The sequence below is a fragment of the Arvicola amphibius genome, chromosome X (genome assembly GCF_903992535.2).
Source record: "Arvicola amphibius chromosome X, mArvAmp1.2, whole genome shotgun sequence".
NCBI lineage: Eukaryota > Metazoa > Chordata > Mammalia > Rodentia > Cricetidae > Arvicola > Arvicola amphibius.
In genome coordinates, this window is record NC_052065.1 from 61469145 (window position 1) to 61484615 (window position 15471).

The following is a 15471-nucleotide window of genomic DNA, read 5'->3' on the forward strand; positions in this document are numbered from 1 at the left end:
GGACTTGAGTTTTGTGCATGGTGATAGATATGGATCTACTTTCATTCTTCTACAGGTTGACATCCAGTTATGCCAGCACCATTTGTTGAAGATGCCCTCTTTCTTCCATTGTGCACTTTTGGCTCCTTTATCAAAAATCAGGTGTTCATAGGTTTGTGGTTTAAGATCCGGGTCTTCTATACGATTCCATTGGTCAACTTCTCTGTTTTTATGCCAATACCAAGCTGTTTTCAATACTGTAGCTTTGTAATAGAGTTTGAAGTCAGGGATGGTAATGCCTCCAGAAGAACCTTTATTGTATAAGATTTTTTTGGCTATCCTGGGTTTCTTGTTTTTTCATATAAAGTTGATTATTGTCCTCTCAATCTCTGTGAAGAATTTTAATGGGACCTTGATTGGGATTGCATTGAATCTATAGATTGCTTTTGGTAGAATTGCCATTTTTACTATGTTGATCCTCCCAATCCACGAGCAGGGGAGATCCTTCCATTTTCTGGTATCCTCTTCAATTTCTTTCTTCAAAGACTTAAAGTTCTTGTCAAATAAATCCTTCACTTCCTTGGTTAGAGATACTCCCAGATATCTTATGCTATTTGTGGCTATTGTGAAAGGTGATACTTCTCTGATTTCCCTCTCTGCTTCCTTATTCTTTGTGTATAGGGGGGAAACTGCTTTTTTGGAGTTGATCTTGTATCCTGCCACATTACTGAAGGAGTTTATCAGCTGGAGGAGTTCTTTGGTGGAGTTTTTGGGGTCGCTTATGTATACTATCATATCATCTGCAAATAATGAAAGTTTAACTTCTTCCTTTCCAAATTGAATCCCCTTGATTCCCTTATGTTGTCTTATTGCTATTGCTAGAACTTCAAGCACTATATTGAAGAGATAAGGAGAGAGTGGACAGCCTTGTCGTGTTCCTGAATTTAGTGGGATAGCCTTGAGTTTCTCTCCGTTTAATTTGATGTTAGCTGTCGGCTTGCTGTAAATAGCTTTTATTATATTTAGGAATTACCCTTGTATCCCTAATATCTCCAAGACCTTTATCATAAAAGGGTGCTGAATTTTGTCAAATGCTTTTTCAGCATCTAATGAGATGACCATATGGTTTTTTTCCTTCAGTTTATTTATATGATGGATTACATTAATAGATTTTCGTATGTTGAACCAGCCCTGCATCTCTGGGATGAAGCCTACTTGATCGTAATGGATAATTTTTCTAATGTGTTCTTGGATTCGGTTTGACAGTATTTTATTGAGAATTTTTGCGTCAATGTTCATGAGTGAGATTGGCCTGTAATTCTCTTTCTTGGTTGAGTCTTTGTGTGGTTTAGGTATCAGGGTAACTGTAGCTTCATAGAAGGAATTTGGCAGTGACTCTTGTGTTTCTATATTATGAAATACCTTAAGGAGTATAGGTATTAGGTCTTCTTGGAAGTTCTGGTAGAATTCCGCATTGAAACCATCTGGTCCTGGGCTCTTTTTGGTAGGGAGGTTTCTGATAACAGTTTCTAATTCTTTGCGACTAACAGGACGATTTAGAGCATTTACCTGGTCCTGGTTTAACTTTGGTATATGGTATTTATCTAAAAAACTGTCCATTTCTTTTACATTTTCCAATTTTGTGGCATACAGGCTTTTGTAGTAAGATCTAATGATTCTCTGAATTTCCTCTGTGTCTGTGGTTATGTCCCCCTTTTCATTTCTGATCTTATTAATTTGTGTGTTCTCTCTCTGCCGTTTGATTAGTTTGGCTAGGGGTTTGTCAATCTTGTTGATTTTCTCCAAGAACCAGCTTCTTGTTTCATTGATTCTTTGGATTGTTTTCTGTGTTTCTATTTTGTTGATTTCTGCCCTCAATTTGATTATTTCCAGTCTTCTACTTCTCCTAGGTGAATCTGCTTCTTTTTTTTCCAGAGCTTTCAGGTGTGCTGTTAAGTCACCAATGAGCGCTTTCTCTGTTTTCTTTAAGTGGGCACTTAGTGCTATGAACTTTCCTCTTAGCACTGCTTTCATTGTGTCCCATAGGTTTGAGTATATTGTGTCTTTGTTTTCATTAAATTCAAGAGAGTCTTTAATTTCTTTCTTTATTTCTTCCTTGACCCAGGTGTGGGTCAGTAGTTGACTGTTCAGTTTCCATGAGTTTGTGGGCTTTCTGGGGGTAGCATTGTTGTTGAATTCTAATTTTAATCCATGGTGATCCGATAAGACACAGGTGGTTACTAATATTTTTTGGTAACTGTGGAAGTTTGCTTTGTTACCAAGTATATGGTCAATTTTCGAAAAGGTTCCACGAGCCGCAGAGAAGAAGGTATATTCTTTCCTATTTGGGTGGAATGTTCTATAGATGTCTGTTAAGTCCATTTGGTTCATTACCTCCATTAAGTCTTTCAATTCTCTGTTAGGTTTCGGTCTGATTGACCTGTCCATTGGTGAGAGAGGAGTGTTGAAGTCTCCAACTATTAGTGTGTGTGGTTTGATGGCTGCCTTGAGTTCTAGAAGTGTTTCTTTTACATAAGTGGGAGCTTTTATATTAGGGGCATAGATATTCAGGATTGAGACTTCATTCTGATGGATTTTTCCTGTTATGAGTATAAAGTGTCCCTTTCCATCTCTTCTGATTGATTTTAGTTTGAAGTCAACTTTGTTGGAAATTAGTATGGCCACACCCGCTTGTTTCTTAGGTCCATTTGCTTGATAAACCTTTTCCCAACCCTTTACTCTGAGTAGGTGTCTGGCTTTGTGGTTGAGGTGTGTTTCTTGTAAACAGCAAAATGTTGAATTCTGTTTTCGTATCCAGTCTCTTAGCCTGTGCCTTTTTATAGGTGAATTGAGTCCATTGATATTAAGTGATATTAATGACCAGTGGTTGTTAACTTCAGTCATTTTTAGTAGTAGAGTTTGTGTGTTTCCCTTCTTCTAGTTGTGCTGGTGAAGGGTCGCTAGATGCCTGAGTTATTGTGGGCATTGTTGGACTCCTTGGTTTGTGATTTTCCTTCTATTACTTTCTGTAAGGCTGGATTGGGGCTACGTATTGTTTAAATCTGTTTTTGTCCTGGAATATCTTGTTTTCTCCATCAATGGTGAATGCAAGCTTTGCTCGGTATAGTAGTCTAGGCTTGCATCCATGTTCCCTTAGTGTCTGTAGCACATCTATCCAAGACCTTCTGGCTTTCATGGTTTCCATTGAGAAATCAGGTGTAATTCTGATAGGTTTCCCTTTATATGTTATTTGACCTTTTTCCTTTGCAGCTCTTAATATCTGTTCTTTATTCTGTATGTTTTGTGTTTTGAATATTATATGGCGTGGGGATGCTTTCTTTTGATCCAGTCTATTTGGTGTTCTGTAGGCTTCTTGTACCTTCATAGGAACATCCTTCTTTAGGTTGGGGAAGTTTTCTTCTATAATTTTGTTGAATATGTTTTCTGGGCCTTTGAGTTGTAATTCTTCTCCTTCTTCTACCCCAATTATTCTTAGGTTTGGTCTTTTCATGGTGTCCCAGATTTCCTGAATGTTTTGTGTTAAGAATTTGTTAGATTTGTTTAGTTCTTTAATCTGTGAGTTTATTTCCTCTATGGTATCTTCAGAGTCCGAGATTCTTTCTTCCATCTCTTGTATTCGGTTGGAAATACTTGTCTCTGAAGTTTCTGTTCGTTTACTCAGAGTTTCCATTTCCAGGCGTCCCTCAGATTGTGTTTTCTTCAATACTTCCATTTCATTTATCAGGTCTTGTACTGTTTCCCTTACCTGTTTCATTGCTTTTTCTTGTTTTTCTTGTTTTTCTTGGGTATCTTTGAGAGATTTATTTATTTCGTCTACCTTTTTGTTTGTCATCTCCATTTCTTTATGGCAGTTTTTTACCTCCTGTTTAAGGTCCTCTATTATCTTCATAAAGTACTTTTTAAGGTCGGTTTCTTCTATATCTTCTGGGGTAGGGTGTTCAATTCTTATTGTTTCGGGATGTCTGGCTTGTGGTGATGTCATGTTGCCTTTCATGTTGTTGGACGAGCTCCTGCATTGGCTCCTGCCCATCTCTTCCTTCAAAAGGAGCCCGGAGGCGTTTGGTGTCCTAGACCAATCTTTGCTGTGACTGAAACTGGATGGATCTCACCAGTGCCAGAGGAGGACCTATTCCTTGTGTCACAATCTGAAGAAGCCCGCACTCCCTTGCAGGAATCCTCAGACATGCCTGGAGGCCAGAGTCTGACTCCTCTGGGTGGATGGCCTTAGAACAGGAGCAGGACACGTGAGAACACTAGGGAAAGCTTGGGAGACACACAGGGAAGGGAGCAACCAACACAAGCCTGCAGAGGGAAGTGGGGGTAGGGGGTCTGTGCTCTCTTCCAGGGCAGGTTGCCCCAGGGTCCGCATTCACTGACCAGTTCAGATGGAATGTCAGGGCACAGGATCAGGGATTCCAGGCAGCCCAGGGTCGCAGCCCAGACAAAAGGGCCAAGGTGGGGGCATGGCGGGATGGAATACCACACAGCGAACCTGGCAGCACAATCTGAAGGAGCCCGCACCCCTCCGCAGGGATCCTGAGACCTGCCTGGAGGCCAGAGTCTGACCCCTTTGGGTGGATGGCCTTAGAACAGGAGCAGGACACCTGAGAACACTAGGGAAAACTTGGGAGACACAGGGAAGGGAGAAACCGACACAAGCCTGCAGAGGGAAGTGGGGGTTGGGGGTCTGTGCTCTCTTCCAGGGCAGGTTGTCCCAGGGTCCGCATTCACTCACCAGTTCACATGGAATGTCAGGGCACAGGATCAGGGATTCCAGGCAGCCCAGGGTGGCAGCCCAGACAAAAGGGCCAAGGTGGGGGCATGGCGGGATGGAATACCACACAGCGAACCTAGCAGCACAATCTGAAGAAGCCCGCACTGCCTTGCAGAAATCCTCAGACCTGCCTGGAGGCCAGAGTCTGACTCCTCTGGGTGGATGGCCTTAGAACAGGAGCAGGACACCTGAGAACACTAGGGAAAGCTTGGGAGACACACAGGGATGGGAGAAACCAACACAAGCCTGCAGAGGGTAGTGGGGGTAGAGGGTCTGTGCTCTCTTCCAGGGCAGGTTGCCCCAGGGTCCGCATTCACTCACCAGTTCAGATGGAATGTCAGGGCACAGGATCAGGGATTCCAGGCAGCCCAGGGTCGCAGCCCAGACAAAAGGGCCAAGGTGGGGGCAGGGCAGGATTGAATACCACACAGCGAACCTGGCAGCACAATCTGAAGGTGCCCGCACCCCTCCGCAGGAATCCTCAGACCTGCCTGGCGGCCAGAGTCTGACCCCTTTGGGTGGATGGCCTTAGAACAGGAGCAGGACACCTGAGAACACTAGGGAAAACTTGGGAGACACAGGGACGGGAGAAACCAACACCCAGATTAATTTTTTTTAAGAGAAAAATAGGACAGAGAAAGAAAATAGCAAAGGCAAAGCAAAGAACCATCACCAGGAACAAAGTAAACGAGGTCGTTGAGGCCGATCAGGAACCACAACTCAAGCAGTATGCCAGGGAGCCGCCGGGGGCCAAGCTCCAGGAAGCACAAGCCCCTCATTTTGAAACGGCCACCACCTGAGAGGCATTTTGCCACACAGGCGAGGCAGCCGTGGATGGGGCATGTTGGGAAGGAGAAAAGAGGGACAGTTGGTGTTGAGCACCTTGAGGAATTGACACATGGGCTACGGTTCTCTTGGGACAGAAGTGGAGACAGTTAGCCTTGCTGCTATGAGAGAGGCAGATACTGTGGTCACAAGTATCTATAATCCTAGGACTCAGAAGGTGGTGGTGGAGGTTCAGAATCTCAAGGACATGATAGTGATGTCTTTGCCAGCGTGGGCTCAAGGCCTTGCCTTGAAACAAAGGAGAGGAAAGGAATTTCTCTGAAAAGGGAGACTACAATGGTTAATAGAAAATCCAATGTTTTAAGCAGTGTCAGTCCTCTTCAGGAAAGCCATCAAAGCCTGCTCTGACATTTGCTGCCTTTTACGAAGTGCTGATTGGGAGGTTTATGTGGGTACAGTGGGTCCAGGGCTGTATTCATGATCCCTGGGAATCAGTGACTTCAACATGTACAACTGAAATTGAACATCACAGCCAGCCCATATCTATATTCATTTCATAGAGCAGTGCCATCCAGACACCTGGGTCACTAGCCTTTTGTGGGCAGTGGTCAATCACACTGGAGGGAAAAGAGACTCCACATGTTTTTGAGTTTGCTTATCATGGGGAAGAAAGGGCAATCTAGCTACCTTCACTGTCAAGCTAGGACCCCACCCTTTCCCCTGCAGGGAAGGTCTCCAGACAGCCACAGTTTTCCTCATACAGGAAGGTCCTGTCTCAGCCACAGCAGGTAGAGACATTCAGATTCTTCCAGAAGTGTGCTGTGCATTTGGTGTAGGAAAGGAATTAGTGTAAGAGGAAAGCAATCTCCTTAATCCTGTTGTGTTTGTGAAGGCTGAGATCTGGTCCTTTCTGTGAAGTCCATCCCTGTGTCCCTGTCCCAGTTTCCCACCACCCCTTCTGCAGATAAGTACATGCTGGCCAAGCACTTGATACATTTCCCTCACTCCTTTAAACCTTGGGATGCTTCACTGACTTGTATATCTGTTTCTAGTCCTGTCTTCCCTTCTCCCCCAAGTCCATTCTAATCAAGCATACTACAATAAGGCCAATGGTGAAATCACTTATTGAAAGCAGTTTTCCCTACCATTTAGAGTCCTCTAGCAATGATTATCTAAGGTTTAAGACTTGGCAGAAGGGTGAGTTTCTGTTTGTTAACATCACATTTACCAAAAGAAAAATACAGTCATTTGTCAGTCACATCTTTCTAGTTTCCAGCTCCATCCACATGTTGACTATTTTAGCAAACAAATAGGGAGACTCTTCCTGTATCTTAAATGGCCCATAAGCTCTCTGAGACAAAATCCCAAGGCCCACCAAGGATCTGTAATCAGACTCGAGGTTTCTCTTCCATGATTGGTGCCAGCCAAGAGGCTCCAGAGGGAAGCAAAGAGGTAGGAAGTGTATCACGTGACCCTGAAGCCTGGAGCTGAAAATCTTTTTCTCTTTGATGTACTCAACATGCTGTCACACCTTTTCTTTAGTAACTGGTGTTTATTGGTTGTACATAGAACTGAGTTTTATGCTGAGAGTGTCATTCAAGTATAGGAGGAAACTTGCCTCCACAACCCCTACTCATCCTTCTGTTCTCCTCCAACTTATGGCAGGCACCTCAATTTCTTCTAAACTGTTTCACTGATTCCTTGATGTCATTTAGACATACATGATTTTATGTGTATATACACATATATACATATGTATATATACATATAAAGCTTAGGATTCTCAAGTGTGAGAAAACATGCAAGATTTATCTGTCTGACTTACTTAACTTAAAATGCTATACACCAAATGCAGAAGAATAAGGCTAGATCCCCACTTCTCTGTGGAGAAATCCATAGCAAGTGAATGACTAGGTTTACTGTAAGACTTGAAACCCTGATAAAGGCAGATAGCATCACAGACATGGATTTTCTGAAAAGACCTGTGCTTGTTTAGCAAATGAGGCCAGCAGCAAAGGGAGCAGTTAATCCACTGAAGAGACATCATGGAGAATGTGGGAAAATCTTCACTAACCACACCTGGTAGAAGAAAACTACCAAGCTGTTGAGGCTTGAAAAGGGGCAGCATGCCTGAGGATGTCTCCATGGTTCTGATCTTTTTTTAAAGATTTATTTATTTATTATGTATACAATATTCCTTCCATGTATGCTTTAATGCCAGGGATCCAGATCTCACTCTAAATGGCTGTGAGCCACTATGTGGTTGCTGGGAATTGAACTCAGGACCTCTGGAAGAGAAGCCAGTGCTCTTAACCTCTGAGGCACCTATCCAGCCCCATGGTCCTGATCTTGAGTATGCTCTGGCCTAGCATGTAGCAGAGCTGGAGAAAAGCTTGCTAGAACATGCTTGGCCTTGAGCCCATGACATTTCATATCCAGAACAATGATGTCTGTCAGAAGCAGCTCTTTCTCTTGCTGTAACTCTTGTGAAGAGTGCCTCCCTCTCTAACCCAGGCTGGCCTTGAACTCAGAATCATTCTGTCTCAGCCTCCCTATGCTGAGGATAGAGGCATGCACCAACACAACCAATGTAATGTATGGTTCTGATCTGCAGTAGGAGGAGAAATAATTTGAAGGTGCACCATGTGCAAACATTTCAAAATAGAGGTATCCTTGCTGGCTGCTGTTTCCAAGAGCATCTGAACTAGTACCTGCCTACAGTGTATGTTACCAGCTGGAATTCTTACAGTTTGTAGTGTGTCTCAGTTTACAACAGGATACAGGCAGCTGATTTCTATTCTGTTTCCATTCTGACTTGTGACATGGTATGCTTACTCCTTTTGAGATGGCCATTTCATTTCTATATCTGCCATTCTCAAATCGTTGGTGTCCTCTTCCATTGTAGCTTATTCCTTTTTGTTCATTTGTTTGTTCATTTTTTCACTTTTGCCATCAGAGTTCTCAGTGTGCTCCCTTGTGTTTCTTCTGCATGGTTGAAATGAAGACTGTGTTGCTCTCAGGCTCATTTTTCTGTTTGCTATCTATTTCTTCAAATTCTTTGGATGATTTCCTATTCACTGGCATAGTGGCAGTTTCTTTCATGCTCATAATAACCTCATGAGGCTGACAAGATTTATCTGGATGTGCTGCTGGAAATAAAGCATCCATGAGGCTTCAGGGATTTCCCCTCCAGAATCTAACAGGTATCTCAATGTGTGTATGCCGGCCCTAATGCTATACAAGTACCTGGGGCCATGACAGACTGTTCCCCATCAGTACTTCTGCTCCACACCTACTTGCTCTCTGGTGTAGACAGAAGAAATCACACAGAATTATAGATTGACATAAACTGGTGTTTGGGCACATACCTGCCACGTTGTTACGGAAGAATGAATCTGGAGTTTTCTAAGTTTGAAGACAACATGGGATACATAGTGAGTTTAAGATCTTAGTCACTTCTCTATTGTTGTGAGGAGACATCATAACCAAAGCAACTTATGAGAGAAAGAAACATTTTGTTTGGTGTTTGTTTTCAGTTTCATAGGTAAAGTCCTCAGCATCATGGCAGGGATCCTGGTCACAGGCAGGTAGACATGGTTCTGAGCAGATAACAGGCAGGCGGCCATGGTGCTGGAGCAGTAGCTGCAAACTTACATGCTGAGACAACAACCAGAATGGTGAGAGAGCCAGAGCTGGCCCTATGGTGTGGTGTGGACTTTTGAAACCTCCAAGCCCACTCCTAGGGACACAGCTACTCCACCAAGGCCACATCTCCTCAACCATCGCAAACGGTCCCACCAACTGAAACCAAATATTCAAACAGATGAGCCTGCCCGGCGGTGGTGGCACACGCCTTTAATCCCAGCACTCGGGAGGCAGAGGCAGGCGGATCTCTGTGAATTCGAGACCAGTCTGGTCTACAAGAGCTAGTTCCAGGACAGGCTCTAAAGCTGAAGAGAAACCCTGTCTCGAAAAACAAAAACAAAAACAAACAAACAAACAGATGAGCCTGTGGAGGTCATAGGCATTCACAACATCACAGCTACAGTGCTGGGTATAGTGAGAATGTATCTAAAATACACTCTTGAATTTCCTGAGAAACCGCCACACTGCTTTCCAAAGTGGTTGCACAAGTTTGCATTCCCACCAGCAATGGATGAGTTTACCCGTTCTCCACAACCTCTCCAGCAAAGGCTATCATTGGTGTTTTTTTATTTTAGCCAATCTGACAGGTGTAAGATGGTATCTCAACGTTGTTTTTATTTGCTGTTCCCTGATTGCTAAGGAAGTTGAGCATGCCCTTAAGTGTCTTTTGGCCATTCGAACTTCTTCTGTTGAGAATTCTCTGTTCAGTTCAGTGCCCCATTTTGTAATTGGGTTAATTAGCATTTTAAAGTCTATTCTCTTGAGTTCTTTATATATTTTGGAGATCAGACCTTTGTCTGTTGCGGGGTTGGTGAAGATCTTTTCCCAGTCAGTAGGCTGCCTTTTTGTCTTAGTGACAGTGTCCTTTGCTTTACAGAAGCTGCTCAGCTTCAGGAGGTCCCATTTATTCAATGTTGCCCTTAATGTCTGTGCTGCTGGGGCTATGCGTAGGAAGCAGTCTCCTGTCCCCAAATGTTGTAGAGTACTTCCCACTTTCTCCTCTAACAGGTTCAGTGTGTCCAGATTGATATTGAGGTGTTTAATCCATTTGGACTTGGGTTTTGTGCATGGTGATAGATATGGATCTACTTTCATTCTTCTACACATTGACATCCAGTTATGCCAGCACCATTTGTTGAAGATGCCCTCTTTCTTCCATTGTGTACTTTTAGCTCCTTTATCGAAAATCAGGTGTTCATACGTTTGTGGGTTAAGATCCGGGTCTTCTATTCGATTCCATTTGTCACCTTCTCTGTTTTTATGCCAATACCAAGCTGTTTTCAATACCGTAGCTCTATAATAAAGTTTGAAGTCAGGGATGGTAATGTCTCCAGAAGAATGGGAGCTTACCAAGGCCAGCTGGACTGGGACTGAATGAGCATGTGATCAAACCGGACTCTCAGAACATGGCTGACAATGGGGGCTGACTGAGAAGCTAATAATAATGACACCGGATTTTGATTCTACTGCATGTACTGGCCTGTTGGGAGCCTAGACTGTTTGGTTGCACAGCTTCCTAGACCTGGATGGAGGGGGGAGGGTCTTGGACTTCCAACAGGGCATGGCACCCTGACTTCTCTTAGGACTGGAGAGGGAGGGGGAGGGGCAGTTGGGGGAGTTGGAGGGAAATGGGAGGATGTGGAAATTTTTAATAAATAAATAAACAAATAAAAAAGAAAAAACAAAACAAAAAAATAAAAAAATAAAAAACACTCTCAGTTCTCAATACAACCAAGGGAAGCCCAAGCAACTGAAGGTCCCCAAGCATTACCACCACTCCCAAGTCACTGTTAGAAACAGCCTGTTCTACTGTCCACACATCCTCACAAGTGTCTGACTCGCAGCAAACCCCGTGAGAGAGAGCATCACAGAAGGGGCCCCAGAATAGATGTGATGGACAGAATGCTGTGTGATCCTTGAGAGACATGGGGGCCAGGGCCAGATTTGCCAATGACTGTGACTGTTAGTTAGACCGTTACTTCGCTGCCTCTCCAGGCCTGTTTCACTAAAGTTTTCAGTGCAGCAGCAAGTGTTGATAGCTGGAGAATCGTGTGATTTCAGCTGAGGTGAAAAGGCTGTGCTATCCCCAAGGCAACCATTTAGCCAGCACACATTCCTCCTCTCTGCCCTCTAGGTTCTGTGAATTATATCAGGACTTCATGTAGGCATAAAGGAGCAATAAATATCTTAAAACATAAGAAAGACACAGAACTCAATAGCAAAGGAAACCTACAGATATCTCTGTTTGAAAATTGACTGAGGACCTGTGTAGACATTGTTGAAAGGAGATGTACAAATGGCCAACAGATAGGGACAAAGGTGCTTGGCAATAATCATCAGGAGAATGGGAATCAAATTTGCAGTGAGAGATCATCTCGCCTTTTGTGCTGGGCTTACCATCAGAGATGGGAATTAGAGCCAGCAAGGAGCAGAGTTACCCCTCGTATAAGATTGTTAAAGTGTGAATTGGTACAGCAGATATTGAAAACACTGAGCATGTGTCTCCAGACATTATTATCATTAGAACTACTATCATTTTAGCTGTACCTGTACTGGGGGTATATCCCAAAGCCCTAAAGTCAGTGTTCCAAAAATATCTGAATTCCCACGCTGACTGAGGCATGACCTACAGGACCCGTCCTAGGGACATAATCTAAATGTCTGTTAGTGGATAAATACATCAAGTATGTAGCTGGATCTGGGGGCAAAACCTGCAATTACAGGTACTTGGAAGGCTGTGGCAGAAGGATAATAAGTTGATGACTTGCCTGGGCTACAGAATGAGCTAAAGTACAAATGTTGTGCAAATTAGTGAGATACAGTTGCATTTCCTTCAGTTTAAAAATGGACTGGGAATTTAGCCAATTGAGAGAGTATTTAGTTGCCAAGTGCAAAGACTACATTCAATCCACAGGCTCTGTAAAAGCTACTACTCCTCTCTATGTACACAGACATATTAACACACGAAATAAAACATTGTTTGAACAGAGACAGAAATCTTGGCAGGCCCAAGGGTTGACTGTTGTTTACAACAACATGGGTACAGGGAGAAAAAAGAAAAAAACCCACAAATAATCTGTTAGCTGCTTTCCAAAGAGAAGGAAAGTATACAATAGTGGTTGCCAGTGACCTGGGGGGGGGGAATAGAGATCACAATGCAAGGGTAGAGGTGGAAACGACAGCCAAACGGCACAAACTTATTTTTATTTTAAGTATATAACATATACTATACCTTGGTATCCTGCTTTGAAGTATGAATAGATTTAGGTTGTAAATGTGATCTCTAAGTTCATAATAAATAGTCTGGCCTAGCTCTATGGAAATATGAATGGTGGAAGATCTTAAATGCTTTCTCCACAGAAGAATAATGGTGGCTCTGGAGGGTAATTGATGGGATTTAGCTTGATGGTGGTAGTCATGTCACAATGGTTCACATACTTGGAAACACTACTTGCATATAATTTTTATTTTGAGATTTTTTATTTTTGAGAATGCTGGGGGTGGGGACACATCGACACAGCTGTGAGAACCCAGGTCTCAAACTCCACAAGTGCTGAGCCCTAAGAAGTGACAACACTTGCGCTGCCCATGCCCTAGTTCACAGGCTAGGAGAAGAGAGTGTTCTTGGAGAGAGTACAGAGAGTCACTTGTGACTAGGGGTGGGCAGTGGCAAGTATCTTCTCCTGGGAATTCGGGACTCTGTAGTTGTGTAGAGTGGGAGGCAGGACACAGGGCCACCAAAGCGTAGAACTGTGTGTCTCAACCTTCCTTATGTTGTAATACCTTAGCACAGTTCCTCATCTGGTGGTGATCCCAACCATAAAATTATTTTCTAGTTCATAACTCCAAGTTTGCTGCTGTTATGAATCATAATGTAAATATGTGGTATGTAGAATATTTGCTATGCAACCTCAAAGGAGTCGAGATGCACAGGTTGAGGATTGCTGAATGAAAAGAACCATGATAGGTGATTGTGGCAAGAGCTGAGATCAGCAGCAGAGGTACATCATTTAGAAAACAAAATGTAGTGCTGAATATCCCAGTGAACCCTGTGTCGGCAGTGGGCAGCTAGTTCTATGGCCATGGTTAGAGTCAGCTTGGGAGGTGTTAGACAGGACGGGTCTGTGTCTGGTAGGAGGGGCCGATGTGAAGGCTTCTTCTGCATCTGTCCAGCTGCCTTTATTCCACCTCTGCTTCTGCCCGAGAAAACCATAAAGGCTTGGTAACAAGCAGCCTTTTCTATGGCCTCTGCTTCAGTTCCTGCCTTGAGTTTCTGTTTGTCTTCAATCAATTCTAGGACCCTAAAACAATGGTTGAAACAGGCCCCTTCTCCCAAACTTTTTTTAAGTGTATGGGGTTAATGGAAACCAATATCACAGGACCAAAATCAGTAGACAGAGGACTTTGTGGGGAGAGATGATGCTCAGCCCATCACACCTGCAACAGAAAGATCACTTCTAAGTCGTTGATCACACTGGGAGTAGCTACTTGGTGATGGTTAGTCAGCACTTTTGATGGGACTGGATTTGGAATAAACTGGGGACACATCTCCGGCCATGTCTAAGAGGATGTTTCCAGAAACGTTTATCTGTGGAGAGAAGGACTTCCCATGAGTGTGGACTGCATCGTTACATGGACAAGGTTCCAGGGTTGAATAAAAATGAAAAAGCAATTGCCAGTGTCCCCTAGTGCATGCATTCTGTTTTTCCCAGTTGTGGAGTCTTGGCTGCCTGCTCCTGCCACTTTGAACACTGCCACATTCCCCTTTAGCCTGGATTAGACCCTTTTAATTTGTGAGCTCAAGTATACTTTTTTCTGTGAGCTATTTTTGAAAGCAACGAAAAACATAACTAATACAAACACCAACTATTCTCTATCTGTGGGTCCCACCCTGGCTGTCCTACAGAAGTAGAGAAGAAAGGCTTGAGACTCGAAATTCTGTTGTCTCCCTGTACAGTTTCTGGTCTCTGAGAAGCCCCTCCTTCTCTCATCAAGGAAGGACTCACCCTTCTCAGCAAGGAAGGACAATGGTCTCTCACAGCTGGTCCTGTCAAGCATTTTTTCACTCCATTAGTTTGAAGCATACAGGAGACTGACATTTGAAAGGGGAGGGGTATTTGTGTTTTTATGTGTCCTATTTATGTCTGCCTGTAGCAAAAATGCATTTTATAGGTCAGTAAAACTGCCTAAGGGTAAAGATGAGTTATATTTTATCCTCACTTGCAGCCTTGCCCTGGGATAAATGTTTCAGTACCTTTCAGGGTCTTCCTAGGAAGACAAGAAACCCTCATAACATGGAGAGTGACCTTGTGTAGTAGAGACAAACAAGGCTGTTTTTTTGGCCCCTGTCTTGTCCTGAGGAGCTGTGGGTGCTTGGGTAGTGTTTGTGAGCACAATGTCTAAAGCCCTTTTTAAGGCTCCACCGATTCTTTGTGTATGCGTCCCTCCCCAATAATCTCTGCTCAAAACTTCTCAGCTATGAAGTCTGCAGAGACTACAAGGGGAGAGGCCTGCAAGACACCCTTCCTGGATATATGGAAGTATGTGGATCAGAGATGCCAGCTGTAAAAAAGAAACAGTTGTGAGTGAGACTGCTTTGCAACAAAGATGGGAGCAAGTATCTTTGCCTCAGAGGGGAACGTGATGTCCTTGGAGAACTCAGAAATACACTTGCTCTCCCCTCCAAGATATCCCACCCCCATCACCAAGACATCGTCCCCAGCACATCTTAAGTTAATGTCAGTACTAACTATGAATAAAACATCACGAAGCCTAAACATTGGAAAGCATGCAGGCCTTTATTTCAACCGCACTGAACAAGATTCTCAGGAGGGCAAGGGCCTGGGCAGCAGAAGGCCATGGCCCCGAGTCTCAGACTCCAGTGGACTCAGCCTATTTTTGTCTTGTGTCCTCTCCTGAGAAGGAATCAGATAGACAAGTGAACCCTCAGACGCCCTGTGGGAATGGAGGAGAGGGCTACGGTGTTCTCTACGGGAGAGGGAGGGAGTGATTGCAGCTTGAGTGGTGAGAGGCAGGCTGGCTCAGAGCCCTCACCTGAAGGACTTGGACACACGTGCCAGGGCTCTCTGGAACTGACCCTTCCAGGGCCTTCTCGGAGGAGCAGCCTTCCTGGTTCCTCTTGGGCCATTGGATGAATTCTCCATATTGTGAGCAAAGACAATACCTTCCTGGAAGTATTATTGTGGGTTTCTCACAGTCTGAAGAAGAGAGTTGAGACCTCATGTTTGCGGTCCCCCATGACTGCT